This window comes from Zingiber officinale, chromosome 11A (assembly GCF_018446385.1).
Source record: "Zingiber officinale cultivar Zhangliang chromosome 11A, Zo_v1.1, whole genome shotgun sequence".
Classification (NCBI taxonomy): domain Eukaryota; kingdom Viridiplantae; phylum Streptophyta; class Magnoliopsida; order Zingiberales; family Zingiberaceae; genus Zingiber; species Zingiber officinale.
Window position 1 is genome coordinate 21,450,195 of NC_056006.1, and position 16,598 is coordinate 21,466,792.

A 16,598-nucleotide genomic window follows, 5' to 3' on the forward strand; every position below is an offset into this window, starting at 1 on the left:
TTCCTCAATAAATTATAAAGTTTTATCACAATTTCACCCAAATGTGTTTCCATGACTTACAAATTCTTATGATTTTTGTAGGATATCTGGACTAACCTTCTTGTGGAATCTATCAGAAGCAGGTGAATGATTTTACAGTTCAAATATATTTTTCTTGTGCTTTATTTTGAACTCCTGAGTACTACTATATAGGGTCTAGTGTTTGGAAAAGATTTTAATTCTTAACTAGATAAATTGTTTAAGTTGCTCAAACTCAAAGTGAATATATTTGTCACAAGTCTTCCTGATGTTCTCTTTGTTCTTCTAGATCCGTTGATGTTGAAAATAAGTGATCCGGTGGTAAGAACATGGGACCCCCGTTCCGGTGAGTCAACGCCACGTGGAAGTCAAAGGATCAATTTGGTCGATAGGCGAAGGATGAACCGACCGGACACCCGAGAAAAGATTGGATCAATAGGCCGACCGGAGAAGGGTGGGCCGACCGCCCGGCTGGCCTACCGGTGTCCAACTGATGGCAAAAGGGGCCCCGGTGGGAGTCGGGGTTCCGACGCTCGCTGAACAGGATCATAGGGCCGAGCGGATGATACGCTCGGTCGAAGACATAAGGTAGCATACTGCGAACAGTCCCCACAGAGCACATTACCGAGGATCTCCTAAGCTTGCCAGTACATATGGATGGTCGGACGTGATATGAGTGCCGGCCGGCCGGACGTGAGAGTAAGGAGAGAAGACAAGGAACATCTTCTGACAGCTATCATGCTCTATGACTAGGCCATACTCCAAATCTGGTGACAAGAGGTTCTGCTGTCCCATCGAAGACATGCTTGGACTGTGGCAGTATGGTGTCAGGTAAGCCTTCTGACAAGCCCTTACCGAGGTATGGGTTGGGGACACGTATTCGCCTCGACATGTGTGCATGGGCTCCTTCCCAGCTCTATATAAGGGGCGTTGCACTTCACCGGAGGTATGCATTCTGAGATATTCGGAGCCATTTCTCGTCTTCCATTTGTCTGACTTGAGCGTCGGAGGGTCGTCGCCGGGAACCCCTTCCCGGCCCGACTTCTTTGCAGGTTCGCTGGAGCGTCGTCCGACCGGCCGAAGATCTACGTCAGTGACAAGGAGAGCGCCACGTACCCAGCGTCCGTTGATTCAGCGATTCGGACGGGATCAATTTGGCGCCGTCTGTGGGAACGCTCCTCCATCCGATCGGAAGCAATGGACGAAGCTGGACGACAGCACTCGGTGATGCTCTCCACAGAGGAGCTCGATGCTTTGATCGAAACAAGAGCCGCCAAGCTTATGGAACAGAGACAAAAGTCACAAGCCGAGCGGGCGGAGTAGCAAGCAACATCAGCATCAGGCGGCCAAGCGGAAGCACCGCAGGCCACAGTTGCATTCCATCGGGCCCTATTCCGTACTCCTGAAGCCGCAGCAACTAATCGTGATCGAGGATCTTCTTCGGATGAAATGCCAAGACGAGACAACAAAAAAGGGAAAGCCCCCCGAGCGGACGCCTCTTCCGAGCGGATCAACCGTCAATTTTCAGAAACTATTCTACGAGACCCCTTGCCCAAGCATTATGTGCCTCCAGCGATCGGTGAATACAACGGAACTACCGATCCGGATGATCATTTAGGTAAGTTCGACAACACGACTACTCTTCATCAATACACAGATGGAGTGAAGTGTCGAGTTTTTCTTACCACCCTCTCGGGATCGGCTCAACGGTGGTTTCGGAGACTACCGAATAGATCTATCTCAAGTTTCAAAGACTTCCGAACGGCTTTCCTCCACCACTTTGCAAGCAGTCGGCGCTATCAAAAAACTAGTGTTTATCTGTTTGCCATCAAACAAGAAGCCCGCGAATCGCTCTGAGCCTACATCCAGCGCTTCAACAGAGTGACCATGGATATTCCAACGGCCACCTCAGAGACCATGATGAATGCCTTCACACAAGGCCTCGTGGATGGGGATTTCTTCCGATCGCTCATTCGGAAGCTGCCCCGAGACTACAACCACATGCTACACTGGGCCAACGAATACATCAACGTGGAGGAAGCCCAAGCGGCCCGGAAAAAAGAAACTCCAACCGAGTGGGCTCCTCCCACCGAGCGGAAGCCGCACGCTGCTCATCAGCCACCCAGAGGACCGAGGGCCGAAGCAATCTGCTCCCCCCATGCTAGGTCCCACGTGCAAGAGATAGCTGCCGCATGACCCAAGCCAAAGAAGAAATGGACCCCAATGTTTTGCTCCTTCCACCGGACGGACACACATAACACCAGGGATTGCCGGAGTCTTCCTCTAATCGCCCACCCCGTTCCCCGGAGTAGCGGTCGTCGATCGCCATCAGCCGACAGGCGACAGAGGCCTCGGGAAGCCGATCGGACGATAGCTGACAAGCGACAACAACAGACTCCCGAGCGACATCGCTCTCCAAGGCGGGAGAATCTCCGGATGTCTAGGGAACGGACCCGATCGTCCGCTCGGGAAGAAGAAAATAGAAGTAATACTTCCCGAGGCGAGATCAACATTATTGCTGGCGGGCCGACCGGAGGCGACTCTAACTGAGCAAGGAAGGCGAGCATCCGGCAGCTCCAGATCCATGCGGTCGGCTATAGCCAGGAACGGGCAACGGACCCGAAATCAGTTTCGGGCACAGGGACTTGGAAGGAGTTGAAGTTTCCCACGACGACGCTCTTCTCATCAAAACGGTAATAGCCAATTACACTATACACCGTGTTTTTATTGACACAGGAAGCTCGGTCAACATCATATTTAAAAAGGTCTTCGATCAACTACAAATTGATCGAGCCGAGCTGCTGCCCATGACAACCCCCCTTTACGGGTTTACGGGCAATGAAGTTCAGCCGGTCGGACAGATCCGGCTGGCCATATCGTTGGGAGAGGAGCCGCTCAGAAGGACGCGGACTGCAAACTTCGTCATAGTGGACTCTCCATCGGCGTACAATGTCATATTGGGACGACCGGCTCTAAGTGAGTTCCGAGCGGCCGTCTCCACCTTCCACCAGAAAATCAAGTTCCCAGTAGAAGACAAGGTGGGAGAAGTACGAGGAGATCAACTGGCAGCTCGGCAATGCTACGTTGAGATGGTCCGAGCTGAAGCCAATGCCGCTCGGAAGGCGCCACGAATCAAGGTGAACGCTATAACTGAAAAACCTCCCTCTTTGGTTTATGAAGAAAAAGAGGAAGTGAAGATTCACCTGACCCGATCGGAGGCCACAACGTTCATTGCGGCCGATCTGGAGGCCAACCAGAAAGAGGAAGTGATCAAATGCCTCCAGAGAAACTGTGATGTCTTCGTCTGGTCGACGCATGAGCTGCCCGGAATTTCACTGAGTATAGCGCAACATGAGCTACACGTCCGACCGGACGCTCGACCGGTAAAGCAGAGAAAGAGGGACTTCAGCGCCGAACAAAATGCAATCATCCGATCGGAGGTCGAGAAACTCTTGGAGGACGGCCACATACGCGAGGTCCAGTTCCCTAGCTGGCTGGCGAACGTGGTACTAGTCTCCAAGCCGAGCAATAAATGGAGAGTGTGCATTGATTTTTGGGACCTTAACAAGGCGTGCCCAAAAGATTTTTATCCTCTGCCCCGAATCGATCAACTGGTGGATTCTACGGTCGGCTGCGAGTTGATATGCATGCTCGACGCATATCAAGGCTATCATCAAGTGTCGCTCGCCCGAGAAGATCAAGAAAAAGTCAGCTTCGTTATAGCCGACGACACTTATTGCTATAATGTGATGCCGTTCGGACTAAAGAATGCGGGAGCCACTTATCAGCGATTGATGAACAAAGTGTTCAAAGAGCAGATCGGGCGAAATCTGGAAGTATACGTGGACGACATTCTCATCAAGTCCGTCCGAGCGGACGATCTCTTCGAAGACATGGAAGAGACTTTCAGAACACTGAGGAGGTATGGAGTTAAGCTCAACCCCCAGAAATGTCTGTTCGGAGCCAAGGGCGGGCGTTTCTTGGGCTACATAGTGACAGAGCGGGACATCGAGGCAAATCCCAGCAAAGTGAAAGCCCTACAAGATATGCCGCCCCCAAGAAATCTGAGGGAAGTGTAGCGCTTGACTGGTCGGATAACTGCTTTGTCCAGATTCATCTCCAAGACTGCCGACCGGAGCTTACCTTTTTTCAAAATCTTGCGCAAAGCCACTAAGTTTCACTGGGACGAAGAGTGCGATCGAGCGTTTGAAGATCTGAAGACATATTCGAACTCTCTCCCGGTACTAGCCAAGCCAACTATGGGTGAGCCACTTTGTATCTACTTATCTTCATCCGAGCAAGCAGTCGGCTCGGCACTAGTTAGGGCGAGCGGAGAAGAGCTTGTATATTTTCTGAGCCATATTTTAAAAGATGTTGAATCGCGCTACACTGGGCTCGAGAAGCTGGCTTTCGCATTGGTCCTTGCCGCTCGGCGCCTCCGTCCCTATTTCTTGGCTCACACTATCATCGTCCGGACGAACAGCCCACTGGGAAGAGTGTTGTTGAATCCCAAAGCGTCCGGGTGGCTCATCAAATGGACAACAGAGTTAAGCGAATTTGACATTCAATACCAGCCCCGGTCGGCGATAAAGGCGCAGTCCTTGGCGGATTTTGTCACTGAAGTACAAAGGCCAGAACCCGAAGCCATGTGGAAGATATTTGTGGACGGATCGTCCACTCGGCTCGTGAGCGGTATGGGTATATTATTGCTTTCTCCCCAAGAAGAAAAGATGCATCTATCCGTCCGGCTTGATTATAAAGCTACGAATAATGAAGCAGAGTATGAAGTTCTTATAGCCGGCTTACAGGTCGCCCGACATGTAGGGGCCGGGCGGGTGATGCTGCACTCAGACTCGCAATTGGCCGCTCAACAACTCTCAGGTTCTTTTGAGATCAACAACGCTCGGCTCAAGCTTTACGCTCAAGCCTTCGAGAAACTCAAGGCCGACTTCAGAGAGGTTATTATCCAGAAGATACCCCGGGCGGAGAACCAGGCGACCGATGAATTATCCAAACTCGCAAGTTTAATAACGTCGGTCATCATCCAGCAGCCTATTGAGCAAGTATCTTTGGTGGCGCACGTCGATCGGATGGAGGGCCTTGAGTTTCCGAGCGACTGGAGAACAATCATCATGGAGTTTCTTCGATCGGGGGCAACATCATCCGATTGTAAAGCAGCCCAGCAATTAAGGAGGATAGCCGGTCGGTTCACGCTTATTGGAGACCAACTTTACAAGAAGGCTTTCACCCGCCCGCTGTTGAAATGCGTGAGCTCGGAAGACGCGGCGTATATCCTCCAAGAAGTGCATCAAGGATCGTGCGGGGGGCATCTGGGCGGACGATCGCTGGCTAAGAAGATCCTGCTAGCCGGATACTTTTGGCCAACCCTGCAAGCAGACGCCGCTCGGACCGTGGCGACGTGCCTTTCTTGCTAGAAGTACCATAACTTCTCCCATCGACCGGCGGAGGAAATGAAGGCAGTTATAGTGTCCTGTCCGTTCGACCAATGGGGAATGGATATTGTTGGTCTGTTTCCTATGGCGACCGGGCAGAGGAAATTTCTACTAGTGGCGGTCGATTATTTTTCCAAATGGGTGGAGGCCGAGCCACTAGCCAGGCTCACCGAGCAGATGGTCAAGAAGTTCATTTGGCAACATATCATCTGCCGGTTCGGCATCCCCCGTCGACTCGTCTCCGATAATAGGCGGCAATTCGCGGGAAAGTTGCTCGAAGATTGGTGCAAAAGTTATGGCATCGAGCAACACTTCACGTCCGTGGCGTATCCCCAAAGTAACGGTCAAGCCGAAGTAGCCAATCGGGAAATTCTTCGCATTTTGCGCGCTTGGCTCGACCATTTGGGAGGAAACTGGGTGGATGAAGTGCCAGACGTCCTATGGGTCATCCGAACGACCCCGAAGGAGGGCACGGGCGTGACACCATTTCACTTGGTGTATGGCGGCGAAGCAGTTATTCCTGTCGAAGTCGGCGTAGAGTCCGTCCAGATCCAAAATTATGATGATGATAACGCCGAGCGGAGAAACATGGAGCTGGATCTGGTCGAAGAAGAGCGAGCCAAGGCGTCCATCCGGTTGATGGCGTACCGACAACGGATGAAGCAAAATTACAACCGGCGCGTAATTCCTCGATCGTTCCAGGTTGGTGACCTTGTCTGGAAGAAAGTAAAGCCGGTCGGCGACGTCGGCAAGCTGGAAGCTCCTTGGACGGACCCCTTCAAAATCATCGAAAAGCTCCGCTTGGGCGCTTATTATTTGGAGGATGAAGACGGGCGGCAGTTAGATCGACCATGGAGCGCAAATCATCTCCAGCCATACCGAGCTGGGTAAGAGTTGCGCTGATGTAATTTTACATGTGCTTTGGTCGCCTATGTACCTGTAATGCAGGTAGCTAAAATGATAAAGGATGACAAATAACTTCGCCGGACGGCAGTGTTAAAGTCAGCCTTAAAGGCCATCGAGCTCCGACGTTAAAAATCGAGAGACGAGTCGGCGTCTATAAACCCTCCGAGCGGAAGACCGTCGAGCTCCGAGGTTAAAAATTGAGAGACGATCCGGCGTCTATAAACCCTCCGAGCTGAAGACCGTCGAGCTCCGACGTTAAAAATTGAGAGACGAGCCGGCGTCTATAAACCCTCCGAGCGGAAGACCGTCGAGCTCCGACGTTAAAAATCGAGAGACGAGTCGGCGTCTATAAACCCTCCGAGCGGAAGACTGTCTAGCTCCGACGTTAAAAATCGAGAGACGAGTCGGCGTCTATAAACCCTCTGAGCGGAAGACCGTCGAGCTCCGACGTTAAAAATTGAGAGACGAGCCGGCGTCTATAAACCCTCCGAGCCGAAGGCCGTCGAGCTCCGACGTTAAAAATCGAGAGACGAGCCAGCGTCTATAAACCCTCCGAGTGGAAGGTCGTCGAGCTCTGACGTTAAAAATCGAGAGACGAGCCGGCGTCTATAAACCCTCTGAGCGGAAGGCCGTCGAGCTCCGACGTTAAAAATCGAGAGACGAGCCGGCGTCTATAAATCCTCCGAGCGGAAGACCGTCGGTCAAGAGGATCCGTACTCGCTGTCAATATCGTTTGACCACCTATACATTCCGCTCGGCCCAGTATTCAAAGGTACTTCATCAATATCCATTGAATAACATCTTCTGTTGAAGCATAATATAACCTGTCCGAGCGGAAATGTTACGCGAGATACTTTGTACAAATCCCTTTCGAGAGCAAGAGATGTGACAAAAGGCGAGCGGACAACATATATATAAACTTCTATTCAAGACATTATATCAAAGGGACAAAGCAAGCAAAAAGATATCATATTAAGGAAATTAAAGTTGAATGGCCGAAGCACAAAAGGGGAAGTTTCTAGGCCGAGCAGCCGGATTACATATTAACTTCCTACTCTAGATAGTCGTAGAGATCCTTCGGTATGTTGTCAAGAAGCGCCACCTGGTCGGCGGCCGGGATGACGTGGGACTCGGGAAGTTGCCCCTTGGACTTCAAATAGGTAGTGGTGGCGGCCATGGCGAGGTCGAAAGCAGTGTACATCCGCTCGCAAACTTTTTCTGAAAATTCGGGCGATAAGATGTAATTCTGTCTCAGAGCAGCAACCCGGCTCGGCTCGGCCTCCTGGTATTCTTTGAAGGCCAATTGAGATGCGGCGAGGGACTCTTGTAGAGTCTTCAGCTCATCTATATGCTTGACTGCATCAGCCGAGCGGCCTGCCTTCTCGCCATCAAGCTGGTCCATCAGCTCCTTTACTTTCTGCTCTAGGCCCCGAGCCTCCACATTCTTTTTCTCTAGGTCAGAGATAGCAGTGTTCTTCCGTTCGGTCGCCAAGCTTATCTTATGATCCAGAGATTTTTTCACTCGCTCGAGCTCGGCCAGATGGTGAGCCTGGTCGGCCGCTTTCTTCTGCTCGGCCGCCAGCAAATCCTGAGCCTTCTTAAGCTCCTTTTGCAGCTCAGAGTATGATGGACCTTGAGAGCCGGACGGACTGACCGCCGCCTTCAGTTGCCTTAGTTCTTCATCCACCATGGCCAGGCGGTTATATACAACAATTTCCTCCACCCATCTCTGACAAAAGAAATTACAAGTTGTTAGTGGCCGATCGGAACGAAGGCATACAAAATCGCGGAGAAAATAAACTTACCCCCGTGGCCTCCTGCATATGGCTGTTGGCCAAATTTCGGATGGGGATCAGCGCGACGTGCGCCCGAGCGTCGGCCCACATCTCAGCTAGGGGCCCCTTCAAGGTGATGGTGTGCTCGGGTGCGGTTGGTCGATCGGCCTCTGGCAGCAGCTCTTCAGTTGGGAGATGAAGAGTGACCCGAACCGTGCGGCCATGACCGGGGGTCATCTGACCGGCAGTCGGAAGAGGATCTGAGGCCGGCGCCGAAAACTAAGAATGAATGGTTGAACGCTGGACTGGTTGGCGAGCGGGCGGAAGGGTGCTGACTGGAATAGCCTTAACTGGGGTTGCCGGCTCGTCCCATTCAGAGGGCGTCCGGTCGAACGAAATGGCTTCGACCTCGGGAGCCTTGCCGCGAGCAGTTGTAGTGACCCGCTCAGACGGTTGGACTGCGGAGGTAGCCGATCGCAGGGGGGTCTCCACTCGACGCCTCTTTTGTAGAGGTTGCTCCTCCTCCCGAGCAGAACCTTCCTCTTGGACAGTTGGCCCTCCACTGGGGGTGGCTCCGCTGGTCACGTTCTGATGAGAGGCCTGAGCGGCCGACTCTTCCTGAGCCCCGCTTTCCCCTTCATGCGAGCCGACCGGCTGGATGCCGAGCGTCTCCATCTCTTTGGCTGCCACGGCTTCGAGCGCCGCCGCCTTCTTCTTGAGAATGTCAGCCATTACCGACTCCATGACGATGTCCGCTGCAGAGGAAAGAAGAGAAATCAGTTAGCAATCAAAGCATATGCCCAAGTAAAATTCTTACCGAAGCTGCTCGGAAGAGGAGTCCGTATGGGACTCAGGCCGAAGATGTACATCACTCCCTCATGCAGAAGCTTATTGATGTCAAGCCGCAGACCGGCTAGCATATTTGCAGCATGGAGGTAGTCTGGTCGGGTCTTGAACTTCTTCAGCTCAGGAGTGGGGGTAGGTCGACCTGCCACTTGGTCCGGAAATTGGCCTGATCGGGCATACGGATATAGAAAAAATACTCCTTCCAATGTTTATTGGAAGAAGATAGTTTGTTAAAGAAGACTAAGCCGGGCCGAGCTTGGAACATGAAGGTGCCCGGCTCGGATTGCTTGGGGTAATAGAAATAATAAAAGACCTCCGGTCGGAGGGGAATGTTGTGGATCTTGAACAAAACAACAACACCACAGAGAAGACGAAAGGTGTTGGGTACTAGACTGCCGAGCGGAACACCAAAAAAGTTACAAACATCTATAATGAAGGGATGTACAGGGAAACACAGACCGGCAGTAAACTGGTCGCGGAAGACACAGAAAGCTCCGCGCGGCGGCCTGTGTGGCCGAGCGGAGGGACCGGCTAAAAGAAGCTCAAAATCACCGGGGATTTCAAAATTATCTGTCAGAATATCAAAGTCACGATGATCGAATCGTGACACCATGGTAGTGTACCATGGGTTGAGTGACTGGTCTTCAGGATAAGAAGAACTAGCCATGGTCCGATCGGAAGGAATCAAAAAGGCAAAGAGAGGCGGAAGAAAGAAGACAGCAAACGAAAAGAGGTCCCGAGAATTGGAATATGGGAAAGAAATGCAGAGAAAGCACAAAGACCAAAGAGAAGAGAGGAGAACCTTACTGGGAAGAGGGGGATCGAAGAAAGAACACCAGAGATCGCCGGAGGCAGGAGAGCACGTTCGCCTGAACTCTGGAACTCGGGGAATAACCGGGGGCATGCGAGAGCAGAAGTGAGACGACGGAGGAGAAAGCGAAGTTCTTATAGGGCGAAGCTCGAGCGGCCTCCACCGTCGGATCCAGGTCACGGGGTCCAAAGCACACATCCAGCCGTTCATTTCAAACCGCCTCGATCTCGTCGCTCGACCACGCCGCCGCCGTACGATGACGCCAGTGCGCCACGTGGCATTCAACCATTCGATGCATTTAATGAGCGCGTGCTCAGCCTTAATATCTGAGATTGGCACGAATTACGAAGAGATTCGAGGAATGTTGCTGTTGACTAACCTTACGACCATTCCTACGGGAGGCCGAGCGGAGGATAATTGCGTGGAGGAGCCACCCGGCTAGACCCGCAGTCCAGTCAGTTGGACTAATCGCCTCCTTCGACTAGACTTGAAGGGGAGGCAAGTGATCCGGCGGTAAGAACATGGGACCCCCATTCTGGTGAGTCAACGCCACGTGGAAGTCAAATGATCAATTTGGTCGATAGGCGAAGGATGAACCGACCGGACACCCGAGAAAAGATTGGATCAATAGGCCGACCGGAGAAGGGTGGGCCTACCGCCCGGCCGGCCTACCGGTGTCCAACTGATGGCAAAAGGTGCCTCGGTTGGAGTCGGGGTTCCGACGCTCGCTGAACAGGATCATAGGGCCGAGCGGATGATACGCTCGGTCGAAGACATAAGGTAGCATACTGCGAACAGTCCCCACAGAGCACATTACCGAGGATCTCCTAAGCTTGCCAGTACATATGGATGGCTGGACGTGATATGAGTGTCGGCCGGCCGGACGTGAGAGTAAGGAGAGAAGACAAGGAACATCTTCTAACAGCTGTCATGCTCTATGACTAGGTCATACTCCAAATCTGGCGACAAGAGGTTCTGCTGTCCCATTGAAGACATGCTTGGACTGTGGCAGTATGGTGTTAGGTAAGCCTTCTAACAAGCCCTTACCGAGGTATGGGCTGGGGACACGTATTCGCCTCGACATGTGTGCATGGGCTCCTTCCCAGCTCTATATAAGGGGCCTTGCACTTCACCGGAGGTATGCATTTTGAGATATTCGGAGTCATTTCTCGTCTTCCATTTGTCTGACTTGAGCGTCGGAGGGTCGTCGCCGGGAACCCCTTCCCGGCCCGACTTCTTTGCAGGTTCGCTAGAGCGCCGTCCAACCAGCCGAAGATCTACGTCAGCGATAAGGAGAGCGCCACGTGCCCAGCGTCCGTTGATTCAGCGATTCGGACGGGATCAATAAGGATTATGGAGGTAAGTTGACTAGATTACACTTCTTTATTATTTTCTAGTTTAGTGTCAGGATTTTGTATTATATTACCTTGCTTATCTCTTTGTATTTTTTGTGTTACATTATTACTCTATTTATCTCTTTGCATTCTTGAGTTAAATTTTTCTTCGTTGTTAGTGTTATTTTTTTTGTTAAAAATTCAAGTGATTACTCTTTGTAAACACCTTTTACATTCTAAATGAAATTGATTACAAATAAAATTATTATTCTTGGATAATTGAATAATGTAGGAATGGAAAAAAAAACTTTATATCAATAGTTTTAGAATTGATGCTTCATTCTTATTTCTATTTTAGAATGATGGGAATTTATGCATAAATAAAAAAGAAACAACCATCCTAGATAAAAAAAAAAATCTTATTTCTAGAAATAAAATTTTATAGATTAAAATAATTATTACTTAGATTGGTGGAAGGATAAAATTGGGGCATAATTAATAGTTTCGCCCAGGGCCTTTGAACAACCAGGACCAGCTCTAGGCGGTGGGTGGATGACCAAGCTATCGAGCGCCGAGTGGGGGCGGCCTCTGGACGACCTCCGGTAGCCCACCCTAACCCAAACTATAATCTAGGTGGGAAGATGAATCTAGAAAAGGATCGCAACCAATTATGACCGAATCGCAACTGCGATCTGACCACAGTTACATTGTGAACCATTCCTAATATATTAAAAAGTGCACCGGAGGATCAAGTCCCCCACACCCACACCCACACCCAATGCCATACTAACATCACCATGGTGAAACCATGAAGTAAATCTTCATATGGCTTCTCCATTTTCCTTCGCTTCTATTTGTTGTGCTTCACTAGGGTTGTCCAACAGGCTAATCCGGGTGGATCAGTTCGTTAAAAATTCATCGATGGGACGGGATAGACTAGTCCACCATCCTAACAGTTGAAAAAGAGAGGTTTTTTTTCACACCCACTCTGGCACGCCCACTCCTCAACCCCACCCCAAATTTTAGAGGTGCTTACGCTTATACCCTTATTCATTTTCCCTTTTTTTTAGTTTTGTTTATTTTTTTATTAGTTTTGTTTTTTTAACCCGTTTTTTTATTTTTATCAATTTTATTTTTCTTTTTTAATAAATTTTTATTATATATTTGTAATCTTTTATTTACTTTTTAATTGTAGATTTTAAGAGTTATTATTTATAAAAAAAATTAAAAGATCAAAATAAAAATTATGTATATGAAACTAATAAAAATACTAACAATTAATAGTAAATACATTTATAACTTAGGAACAAATATTTTTTTTCAAATGAAAAGTACATGTAATAATACATAAAAATAAAATACATGAAAATATATAAAAATAGAAATATTAATCAATATTGTCTCTAAATTCTACTCTCGATGTGTTTGGTAATATACCTATTACTTCGTACCTCAAATGAACACGTGTCTTATAACAAGTAACCCATCCTTTAGCTTCGTATGATGAATGTTGTCACCACCACGTTGGAATGGGTAGTATAGGGTAATGAGGGTGTAAGAAAACTTACATGAAGTGACTGTTAACATAAGCAATAGCTATTTCTCGATGTTCTTGGTTTGGAAGTGGAGGAGTTCTTAATGGCAAGTGAGTAAAATAACTCCCAACATTCTCACCAAATGAATGCAGTATAAGATTGTACCTTGATGCGATGACAATTTCCAAAGGCATACAGTCCATCTAATACATTCTGGTGCCCACGGCTCGAACCAATTTAATGAGAATAATAGATTGGCTATCAAATTTTGATCTGGATAAAGTTGATCATATAGATCCTTATTTTGTTGAATCTCTTCTATAAGCTTGAATCATACTTGAAACCAACCTTCTTCACCATACCGAATTAGTGCAGCTATTGCCCTAAATTCACAATAATCGTTAGGTTGAACGTCAACAGTGTGAGAAATATAACGCTACAGAGGAACATGTAATTTCTCAATATAAGTATCATGGATGAGTGAAACTGGAGAGTGATCATGGGTCGTTTGAGTAATGCAAACCTTCAACCCCCTTCCATGTCTTCCTCTCCCTTGAGGTTTTGCAGTCAGTTGAGAGATCCTAGATCCTGAAGTAGATGCATTTGCAAAAGAAGGTATGCGACATCTACTTTGCTCATCTCTACCTATAGGTCGACCTCTATGTTCTGTGTTGTACAAAAGGGCTCGAACTGTACTTTGAGATAATCTATCATATCGAAAGACTTGTCTATCATATACTCTCACATATGTGGATTCATCCCATCTAATATCTCAACAAGGTGGGATGTCCTGATGGATTGTGCTCCCTCGTCATTAAACCGATGTGCGTGCATAGACAATCTCCTCCAATGAGCGTTGATACTCTGTAGCGGAATTGGAATGAAAAAGTAATGGTAATGTGAAAGATCGTACTCACATGGCAATCCATATACAATTTTGATAAAACAATTGCATCTACCGGCTAGCTGGTGAGATGTTTCCTCAACGCATTTTAACTTACCAGAAATCAACTCCATTGTCTCTAATAAAATCCAACACCTTATTTGACTGAAAATGTCATCATATAAATCTTGATGGCGTGGAATGTTGAGAGATCTCTCGAACAACTTCTTAATATCCCCGAACTAAATTCTCAACATCCTATGTATTTTTTCAAAAGATGTTTGTAGGGATGACATGATATCTTCCAAATATAACTCCAGTCTTGCATATACAGACTCTACCCTGTAATAAAAAAATGCATTGTGTTTTAATAATGAAAAAATTGAAATAGTACAATAATAAACAAAATTGAAATAATAAAGCTATAAAGTGGCTATACCTTTGATTTGAATTGCTCCGGAGGCGCATACATGTATCAACCCATGCTGAAACATGTAACACCCCAAATTTCATGATTTGGAGTCCTAAAAGACTTTATTAAAATCTAGAAATGCTTTAGAAAAATTCTAGAGATTTTTAGGAATTTATAGAATATTTTTATGTAATTTTTTGAGGTCGTTTGGTATTTTTACTAAATGAAAGAAGTTTTGACAAAAAATGTCCAAGTCGAGGCTCGAACCGGCAACCCTTGACCCGAGCAAAACCAGACTGAACAACTGGGCTCGCAATTGTTACTTGAACAAATAAAGGAAGAGATTTATTTAAGTAATAGGAATTAATAACAAGAAATAATAGGGAGAAAAATGGTTGCAGCCGGGATTCGAACCCGCAACTCCAACCATGGGCCAAACCCGACTAACCAGGTGATCCAGCCATCAGTTCTGTTTAGAAAAGGTAGGAAAATTATTTAACAAGTTAACAGAATATGGAGATTATAAAGAGGGATAAGTTGAGGTGGTAAATTCCCAAACCAAAAACCCTTTTCCCTCTCCTTTCCTCTCCCGATCGCGAGCGACAGCGATTCCTTCTCGGGCGAAGACGAAGCCGAGGCTAGGTCTTCTCTCCGGCGGCCGACCAAGGGGTCTTTCCAAGGGGTTTTTCCACCGTCGCGAGCACCCCGTCAAGGAGAGCATGGTGACGAGAAGAAATTGCCGAGTCTTGCGGTTTCTCCGAAACCCTAAAGGTCTTCCTCGGCTGTAAGTCCAAGAAAAGCCTAAGGTAAGTTGCTTCTCACCTGCAGTAGGATAGCTCCAAGGTTTAATTCTTGATCCTCTCCTTGTTCCCGAAGCTTTGCATGAATTCCCTTGCGTTCTCAGTTTTCGGATCATACTGTACAGTTTTCCTTTGCATAATCTATTTTGTACTTGTTGCCGTGTGCTTCAAAGAAAGGGAATAGGGTTTTGTTGTTTAGCTTGTGCTTAATTGCTTTGGACCTTGTTTCCTTTTTGTTACTGCTTGTTCTGAATCACGCCCTGAAGATGATAGAATTTGGGGCCTTGGATTCTTTCTGTCGTGGTCTTCATGAGGGAAAGGAAGAAGAAAACACTTTGTTTTAGTTAGGGTTTGTTTGTTTGTTTGTTTGTTTGTTGTTTGTTTAGCATAAGATAGGCAGCAGTGGTTTTCTTTTCTTATGTGTGCTTGCTGCCGTGGATTTTAAAAGAGAACATGAAAATTTGAAGTGCTCCCGTGAGTTTCAAGGGAACAGAGAATGGAATATTTGCAAGCCCTGATTCAAGATGTTTTTGTTGGTCTTAACATTTAAAAAGTGTTGAACATATTAGGATGTAGAATCAATCTGTTGATGCTCAGTGTTATAGAATAGTTATGGATGCTTAGTGGATTGGTCTTGAAGTTTAATGTAGTGTTGTTTCTTGTGTGTTTTTCCTCATGCTTTGGCTGTTGTAAAGAATTGTTTAGATGGGCAAGAATAGTTATAATTCTGGGATTTTAGAAAGGTTTGGATGAAATTGGTTTGATGTAAGTTTGGGTTCTATATGTAGGAAGATAACTCCTGTACCGATTATTGAGGTTAGTTTAGTCTAAAGGTGAGAAGTATGTGAGTGATTTAGTTATGCAAGTAATAAGTTCAGAATAGAAGTTTAGTTTAGAAGATGAGCAAAGAGATTTACATGTTGATCAATGTAGATTTTATAAAGTATTAATATGCAGGTTTTAGTTAAGCTTAAGATGCAGATTTTTGATAGGCTTAGTATGCAGATCTTAGATAAGCTTAGTATGCAGGTTTTGTTAAGCTAGTATGCATATTTCTGTTAAGCTATTATACAGATTTTTATTAAGCTAGTATGCAGATTTCTGTTAAGCATTAGTGCAGATTTTTGATAAGTATTGTATGTGCAGATTTCTTTTGTATTCTATGCATGATTATGTGTTACATAGTTAGTTTTATTCATAGATGCATACGAAAGATACCCTAACAGTATTTTGGGTTTAAGAAAAGTATAAGAAAGATAAAGAAAAGAAAGAAAAGGCCAAGGCCTTAAGTAGATCCCAAAGTCAAGACTTTAGGGATTTTTGGCACACAAGGTGCATATTAAAATGCCAAGGCATTTAAAGAAGAAGTAATTAAGATTATAAGTATTTTACTTTTAAGAAGAGGCTAGTACCCGACTTCCGAGGTTGTCGTTAAACAAATCCAGGTGTCCAATTCCAAGGTCTTGGCCCTGGTAGACCGAGGTCTGCTCTTTTAGGATTGGTGGCTCGCTACCCCAACCTATTAGGGAACGCGCATAAGATGGTACTATGCCTGGGCCCAAGAAGAAGTTGATTATTATTTTGAAGTATTATAAGTATAAGTTTTGAACAAGTAAAACGAGTTTTACATAAACATAAAGTATTAAAGATTAAGTTTAGAACAAATGAAATAAGTTTCATATAGTTCTAAAAATCAGTAAATTTAGTTCTTTATTCTACCATGTTTATCTAGTAGATGAGTAGTTTTTCATGTTTACCTATTAGATGAGCAGCATGATTAGCTATTAGAATTACATGAGTAGATTCCTTAGCTTTTCTTTGCTAT